The sequence below is a fragment of the Cervus elaphus genome, chromosome 33 (assembly GCF_910594005.1).
Source record: "Cervus elaphus chromosome 33, mCerEla1.1, whole genome shotgun sequence".
Taxonomy (NCBI): Eukaryota; Metazoa; Chordata; class Mammalia; order Artiodactyla; family Cervidae; genus Cervus; species Cervus elaphus.
Window position 1 is genome coordinate 54107501 of NC_057847.1, and position 8045 is coordinate 54115545.

Below are 8045 nucleotides of genomic sequence, written 5' to 3' on the forward strand. Positions count from 1 at the left end.
TACATGTAAAAACATTCAAACAAACACACTCAGCAGATTTATTTGATTGTGCAATGGGGCAATTATTCAAATAAACATGCTCAGTGCAATTATTTGAATCTCACATTGCATGTTCATCAATCACAGCACTAAAAATGAAGGGGGAGAAAAACACCAAAGAATTTACATGGGGAAAAAATATATGTGAAAACAACCTTATTATAGATTTTATAGGGTTAGCCAAAGTGATGGCACCCTCCTTAACTGTAACTCCACTATTCTATATTCAGCGACATTTGTTTCTAACAATTAATTGGTTCATTCACTTGGCCATTATATCAGAATGACCGTAACATTCAGATTTATATAATAGCAAGCTTGACAAACCTGAATGGGGTAGAGATATGGAATCTCTATATTTCCAGCATAGAATAGTTGTTTCTAGACACTTTATGTCAAGAGGACATTGGTCAAATTATTATGGCTTTAAATAGCACTCCTATAAATTAAAAAAATTTTATACATGCAACAAAACATTCCTACATTTGAAGACATTAAAAAAAACATCACAGGTGACTCATCTGGTCATTTTATATATTGATAAATATCCTGACATATATGTGAACACATCAAGAATCATATAGGTGTACCAAGAGGCAATTTATGTCTCTTTTAAGTATGTACTGACATAACCTAATATACTAAAATGGGAAGGGGCGTTTAGTCACAGAAATATACATCGTGTAACAAAGATGAAGAAAATACATGGCTTGTGCCCATCATAAAAAAGATTCAGACTGAAGGCTTAGCTTTGGTTTTTATTCAATTAAATTGTTAAACTGTGCACAGTGATTTTTTTTTAGAACTTGAGACATTTGTGATGTTGGCTGTTTAAATCTTTGTTACCTTCGCTGTGAATTGAAATTGTACATATTTAGTAAATCATGCAGACAAAACAAACTTTTTAGACAATATTTTTATTGGAGAGTTTTCTTTTCCTGTATCCATGTTAAAAAAAAAAAAAAGACCTCCTTTCCCAAAATAAAAATGTCAATACTAAATTTAAAGAAGTATAAAGGAATGATTGCTTCCTTTAGAGCTAAATATTTAAATAAACATGGAGATAATTGGCAACATGTTCTTTTGGGCTAATAGGCCGTGTCCAATTTTTTGGGTCTGATGTTTCAGAGGGCCTCTTTTTTCAGGGTTGAAGATGATATATTAATCTCTGAATTAAACAAATGCTTTTAAATAACAGAAATAAATCCCTCAGTCTTCATTTGTATATGAAATATGGAATTAGAGAAATGACACTGAGATGATGTGATGCTGAATATGCCACCAATCAAGACTTTCTCTACTAAAACAGTCACCTACCACCTATAATCTAGTATGACATGCTAAAATGCTCCAAAATATTGAAAATATAAAATTAATGGTACTATTCCCATTTGGCCTTGAGATGAATATGACAAAGATTCTAATAATTTTAGTCAAAGAAAATGATGAGTAAAACTCCATGAAGATTAAAGTGGTGACAAATGATCTTTTAAGTATTCTAATTGGGCTTTCTCATTCATATCTTTGATTCTACAGAAATTGCAAATCCTGATGATCCTGATTTGAAGGGCACGTCAGCTTTTCTCTCTCTCATGCCACAGAATATGCCTGTTAGATTTGGAACCGAAGGGATAAGCCCCCAAAATGTTAAAAATAGACCACTGCCCTGGCAGGGAGTTTAGCATTGGCAAGCACAGAACTCAGAAGGAGCTGATCTAACATAAAGAAATATTCAGAGAAAGAGTTGTGTATTATACTCCTGTTCTGACCATTTTCAGAGCAAAGGGTAGTAAGAGAGAGACAGAGACAGTGAGAGTGTGTGTGTGTGTGTGTGTGTGTGTGTGTGTGTGTTCTGCGCATGTGTAGATTGCTAATTTCGTGCGTGTGCATTTGAACAGCTAGTATTTAAAAAACAATACCAAAAAGATGGAGGGACTATGAAGGAGTGCTTGTGAGACATTTTATGTATTTATATATTACACAAATGAAAACACTTAAAATGTTGATACTGAAAAAATAAAGTTTCACCAAAAAATTCTATATCGCTTCTAAGATATGCTAACCATAAAACGGGCTTCCCTGATAACTCAATTGGTAAAGAATCTGCCTGCAGTGCAGGGAACCAAATATTCATTTATCTTTACTTTTTCTCAGAAACTCGTGTTTTAGTTTGTGACCTTTCCTTAAAGGAGAGTCACTTTTATCCATTCCTAAAACAGTCTCATTAAAGGGCAAAGAATTCCAGTTACACTTCATTCTAGTTTTGTTAGGGGAAACGAAGACTACGGCCTTCAAATTACTTTTTAAAAGACTATAGAGGAACAAAGGAATATAAACTTAGAAAGGAAACTCAAGAACATCCCTAAAGAACTCACAGAAAACACCATGTGTATTTAGTGACCACAAGCAACCTAGACCTTGGTTTTTACGTCTCTTCTGAAAGATACCACTTCCAACACAAATGATATTTCCAAACCCTGTAGTGCAGCCCAGGGATTGGTGCAGACAGAAAGAGAGAACACCAACTATTGAATAACCCTTAACCACTTCCTGAGGTCCTGAAACATTCCGTGGAGGTCTACCACTTCATTATTGAACATGCTTAGAAAGTGTGAGCTCATGGGTTTCCGGCTGAAGGTACATCTAAGCAAGAGGGGGAAAAGGAGAAGTACATACCACCCTGCCCTATTTGTTTTAACACTGAAAATACCATTGCTCAGAGAGTAGGCTTGAGAAGAATCAGCCTAACATCTAAGTAAGACACTTTTGCACCTTTTCTTTTGCATTATAAAGTGTTTTTATATTATCAAAGACAATTCCATGAAAAGGAATATTTCACTTACTTCAAATGGTGAGGGAACATTCAAAAAATATCTTTCCAGAATATGAAGTGTTTCAACCACACTAACTCCTTAAAATGTACTACCTTGTTTTTAAAAATAAAAGTTGGAATAATGATTTGTGCAAATCCTTTTCAAGGAACCGTCACGATCCCTTGGGTTAGCGATCTTCACCTACATATCAGCCTGTAACTGTTATAAACCTGACCAAATTATAGCATACCTGGTGTCTACATTGAAATAGTCAAAAATCTTGTTCTCAATAAAATTCTCCTATGGATTGAGAGGAAGAACATATTGATGGTTGTAACACTTAGAAAAATAAAAGCAGTTAATTAATCTACTGCTTGCACTTTTTAGATGAGGAAACTGAAATCTTCATAGACTTGAGAAGCTCGTTGTTTATCTTTACCCCACAATGATCTAGAAAGCAGTTAAGCATAGATTTCAGAACCCTAGTCTCCTGACAATGCTTTCCACAACACATCACAGTAAAATGCTCCTTTGAATGATGTGGAAACATCAAAAGGAGTGAGTTAGTCTGCCTACTTCCTGCAAGAAGTTCGTTCTGGTCTACATGAACTCTTCCATGCAAGAGTGGAATGAAAATAAGCTACTTTGGAAACCCTATATTACTCTAAGATCACATCATCATCTGAGGGCAGTTAACCACGTCTGGACTGAAGTCTCCTTTCACTGAGAGCCAGAGACAAACTCAAGTTTGAGAAATGCTCTTTAAAAATTACTAGCTGCTTCTGGTCCATTTTACCCACAAGTTTGCCCAAGGTTTTTGACCATGCTTATGTCCATTGAGGAGCTGGAGTTCCACCGAGCTGCTCCACCCACAGTTTCCAGCCTGAACCCACGGTGTGAGTCCCCGGTGCTGTTCTTTCTCTAGTCACAGCTTTTTCTGAACCCCATGTGCACTGAATAACCCAGAGGCGGTCAGAGTAAGAAACAGGCTGCAACAGGAGTAATTGGAGATTTATAAATCTGCAGCAGGAAAACTGAAATAGGCTGAAATAAATGAAAGAAAATTAGAGAGTGGAGGAATATATATACCCTCTCATCAAAAGCTCTGGCTCTTCACATTCTGGGCCTCAGAGAGGAGTAAAAGCCCATATCAACTTGTGGTTATTGGCAGAACGGAGACCAGAAGCCAGGTCTCCAGTTTTGGCAAACATGCTGTTGTTGCTTCTACTGATGCTGCTCCTACCTCTCGTTGACTTAGTGGCCCTAGAAATAATAGTAATAAATAACATTACAACATCGATGGTAGTTCAGTTTACTGAGTGCCCACCTCGTGTGAAGCACAATACTAGGTTTTATAGGATATGCAAAAACAAACAAAACTACTGGCCTTAAGTTTTGTATACTCCATCAGAGACAGACATGCATAAAGAAGTAGAAAGTTGAGCGCCAGGTTTCACAGGGAATGTACCCGTATCAAAGTCTCAAGCAGTCTCCCTTGTGTATCACAGTGTTTCCCTCTTCAAAACACAAAACAACACCCCTCCCTCACCAACGTGCATCCCATGGAGTGATGATATAGGAGATGCACTGTTTTATGTCCTAGGGATTCAGCAGTGACCAGACAACATCCCCACCCTACAGGGACCTACTTTCTAGTGGCGAAGGTACAAAACAATTATGTAAGTCCACTTCTCATACCGTTGTGTCTTGACGAGAATAAAAAGAGGTGGTTTAATGGTGAATGAGGTGGGATTGGAGGACAGGCAACCTCAGCTGGGGTGCAGGGAGGGGAATGTCAGGAAAAAAATCTAAGGCTGTATTGTCTGAGTGGAGCCTGAGGGGTGAGGAGAAGTGAACCAGGGGAGGATCTGGAGCGAGAGTATTTCAGGAAGAGGGAAGAGAAGACGCAAATACCCGAGGCAAGAATCAGTTCAGTTTTTTGAGAAATTAAAAACCCTGGTCTAATAAAGCATGGCAGAAAAGGAAAGATGAAGTCAGACCAGTAAGAAAATATGTCTCAGCCGTTTGAATGACTTACGTGTGATCTCCTGTCAGGAAACACTCAAGAACAACTGGACAGGTAAAGTCAAGAGAATGTTAAGGAGCGAAATGCTTCGGTTCTTTGGTCCCATGTCGTGTTTTCAGAGGTGAGGAAGTGGAGTTCATGAGTCTGTGAGGTTTACCTTGTGGGAGTCCGAAGAGATGCGTTGTTATTATTCCCAGTGAATAGCCCAGAAATGAATTTAGCAACCTGCTTGTGGTTTAATCATAATTCCTTTCCCTGTAAAATGGGCAGTATCCTGCTATGTCCCTCTGAGTTAACAATGAGAGAAATCTTATTTATCAGACTCTCTCAGGATCAAGTGCCTTATGTCTGGTCATAGGCAGATCTCTCATCCTGGAAAACAGAAATGGTTTGGGCCAAAGGAAGTTTGTATCTTGGAAATGACAGACCCCTCCCTGATCAACAAGACCCAGCTCAGTCCCCACGTTTGCCAGCTTCCTCAGGACAGCTGTGCCAGAATCAGGCGTGAGCAGGGGCCCCAGCCATCTCCCCTTCCCCTGAACTTCTAGAAAATATAAAAACTCGCAGAGCTGAGAGAGGAGCCAATAAGAAGTAAGGAACATGCAGCAGGTGGTACCATCTGTGCCCGGCTAATTCCAGCCAAAACAATCTGCTCCCTAGAGCTCCCAGTTGTGGAGAAGGGAAGAGAATCTGACAGTGGCGGAGCCAGGCAGGGGGAGTAGAAGGGCAAGTGCCGAGGCTATTATTCAGACGTTCAGCCGGTTGGGGAAGTAGATTATTGATGCCAGTGAACTATTATCTCTCTCCCTTTTCTCTTTACAACCACTGTGGGAGATTCTTCCAAAGTCTCGCTAAGCTGGCAGGGATCAGCTCCCACACCTGTGAGACAGATATGCAGGCATCCCTGGGAGTCTGTCACTGCCAAGATGGGGAGGGACAGACACTCTATAACAAGAAGCACAGCCCACCTCAGGATGGAAAAACAAGGGGCGGAGGGAGCTTATGTTTATTTTATTCTATCTTCCTAGCAACCGAATTCTCTCCCTCTCGCCTGTTCATTCTTTGAAAATCATCCGTGGTTGAGAATGGGATTATGGTCCTCCTTGTTGATCCCCGGGTTGGCATCGTTTTTTAAGATAAAATTCTTCCACTTGATGGACTTCCTCGTGAGGGGCAAATCTTCTCTCCTGGCATGCTTACAATCATGGGATGAAAAAAATGCAAGCAATGCAAAGATAGATCAAATTGTCTGTGGTAATAACTTTCCTTTCAGAGAGTAGCAGACAAGAGAGGAACCACTCTTCTCACAGATGGAGGAGACAATGATGATTTGAGGGTCATGGAAACACCTGTCCACTCAAAAAGAAAATGTCACCCACTGCAAAATTTCCACCGGCACCTATCGGTTACAGCAGTGTCTCCAGGAAGTCATCTGTTTCGTGCAAATACCTGGGAGGGGTGATATTTGCCTATTGTCATCTTCCCTTAGATTAATTGATCAGTTTATAGCTGAGAGTTGAGTCCTGAGGGAGTAGGGCCCAGGCAAGACCACCTTTATTGGAGAACAGAAGGTCTGGATTTCAGGTGAGGACCCAGAAAACTGGGACTTTATGGACCCCTGAAGGAAGAGGAGATGGTGCCTAATACTAATCCTCTGCTTGAGCTGCATTATGTTCCCCACCCCCCAAAAGTAGGCTAAGTCCTAAGCTCTGATACTTATCAATGTGACCTTATTTTGAAATAGGGTATTTCCAGATATGTTAAGATGAGGTCATTTGGGTGGGCCCTAATTCAATATGGATGATATCCTTACAAGAGAGGGAAATCTGGACACAGACCCACGCAGGGAGAAATCAAAGAAATGTGTGTGAAATCAAAGAGATTGGAATGAGGCAGCTGCAAGCCAAAGATGCTACCATCCCCAAAAGCTAGGACAGAAAGACAGAACAGATCCCTCAGAAGGAAGCAGCCCCATCCACACCTTGATTTCGGACTTGTAGCCTTTAGGACTATAAGAAGATAAATTTCTGTTGTTTTAAGATACCTAATCTGTGGTACTTAGCGCAGCACTAGGAAACTAGTACAGCCCCCAAACAAAACACGGTGAAGCTTCCAGTTTCCAGTCTCTGGGTCAGTCTAAACATCGAGATCGATTTTTGATTCGACCCATGGGTGCCTGGACTTTAACAGATAAAGGTCAGCAGGAATAGCCCTCTTGGTTTTGAGACACGTCTCATCAGGAAAAAGACAAACTGCTTACTCTTTTTTTCCCCAAACGTCTTCTATAAGGTAATCGTTTTAATTAGGATAATTAAATTCTTGTTTCAGAGGGCACCAAAGTGCAAGCATTATCGTCTGATTTCCTGTAAAGCGTCTTTTTCCTGCCTCCTGTCCCACATGGTGTCCATTAGCCGGAGAAGCACCGAGTGAGTCAGACATTCTCGTTATAGGTTTGTGGCTCATGTCAGTGCTAAGAAGAGGGAAATGAGAAAGGAAAACATAAATTGGGAAACAGTGTCAGAGGGCAGGCCGAGATAATGCAAGTACCAGAAAGCAGAGGAAAAGGGTGTTGTGTGGGAACCAAAACCTTGCTTCAGGTAGGAAATGTCAGAGAAAAATACAGTCACGTTTTGAAATTAAGGGAAGGGGGGAGTGGTGGAATACAAACTGCTCTTTGCTGTGTTTTTTGGCAGTCTGAATTCAGTACTTGAAGTGATTGCAACTTGCCCTCTTCCCTGACTCATTGCTGCTGTAAGATCGGAACAATTTTCAGCTCCAAGTCTCCTGGGAAATCACCTGATAAAACTCCTGCAACGTCCTTCCATCACTGAGACCTGGGGAAGGATATTGGGAGTCCTGTGGGCAAGGCAACATGAAAGCCCAGGGCAGGAGTGAGTCGCCTGAGATGTGTTTTGATAAAATGATATATCGCTCTGGTACCCAGTGGCCTCATCCTGGGAATCAGCGAGACCAGGTTCTGGGATGCATTCTCAGATGTAGCTGTGAACTCTGTTCAGCCCCCGTTACTCCTTACCTACTGCTACCCACCCACCCACGAGAGGGCCCCAGAAGGTGCAGGTAAAGAAAGTCAGGGGAGGGTTCACTGCAAATCTGTCATCTCCTTTCTAAGGAAAACAAACCCAACTCTATGTCTTCTTCACAGAGGC

The 8045-nt window shown here is 40.8% G+C and overlaps 1 protein-coding gene across 4 annotated transcripts in view; it reads left to right on the top strand.

Annotated features, from left to right (window-relative positions):
• ZEB2 (zinc finger E-box binding homeobox 2) overlaps window positions 1–1115 on the top strand; it is a 135373-nt gene extending 134258 nt beyond the window's left edge. For all 4 annotated transcript variants that reach the window (XM_043894252.1, XM_043894254.1, XM_043894251.1 and 1 more), the window contains exon 10: window positions 1–1115. This exon is cut by the window's left edge and continues 4430 nt beyond it. The gene's annotated coding sequence lies outside the window, so the exon portion shown is untranslated.
• The last annotated feature ends 6930 nt before the right edge of the window (window positions 1116–8045 follow it).